Raw genomic sequence first — 888 nt, 5'->3', positions numbered from 1 at the left:
ATCATGTTTTTCTGATATCTTCGTTTTTTATTTTAGAAACAACTAATGGTTTAAAATCATTTTGAAATGAAATATATATTATACATCATTCATCTCATTCTTTCATCATCTATTTCAATCTCTCTGGTTTGTGCTGCTAATAATCATTCATATCACCCATACATCTTCAATTTCACTTTCTAGCTCAAGCATTACCATTGGTAGACAGCATATCTATCTAATGTTTTTAAATATGTCATCATAAGTAATCGCTTTCATTCAAATATTCATAATCTCGACTCATACATACTATTATTTTCTTTCGTAATTAGTCTAATATACAAAAACACTGACATGCATTGTGTGTAAAAACATCATATTTATTCACTTAATTTTTAGAATTTCAGAACTGTGATTTGTTTGTTTGTTTGGGTTTTTTATTCTAAAGAAGAGGGTATAGCAAGAGAGACGGTTACGTACATAGCAGTTACTTATCCTTGTGTCACAACTGAAAGCATAAATTGACAATAGACCATAAACACATCCACCAGTTGATGTTATCCTCAATTATATCGCAGTTCCTTGTTGTGATGCCACAACTACTTTCATTTTCGTACTTTTTTACCGATGTAGCTAAACTTTGTCAACATTTATTACAAAAAAAATAATATATGAAAAGAAAAAAACGCAAACAAATTGAAAGGCATGGATTTGATAGATGCATTGTATTGAATACATTTGTATATAATGTGAAATTACGTAAATGTGATGTGCAATGAAGGTCAAAATTGTCTATTGCAGCCATTCGCGTAAGAAAGTCGGGAGGCCTATACATAATTTATCCACGAAGCCTTTGGAGAAAATGTGGCATTCGTCAGTCTGTGGTTGAGCGAATTTATCCTCCGGCCA

Source organism: Argopecten irradians, chromosome 6 (assembly GCF_041381155.1).
Source record: "Argopecten irradians isolate NY chromosome 6, Ai_NY, whole genome shotgun sequence".
Lineage (NCBI taxonomy): Eukaryota > Metazoa > Mollusca > Bivalvia > Pectinida > Pectinidae > Argopecten > Argopecten irradians.
Note: the sequence above shows the minus strand (reverse complement) of the source record.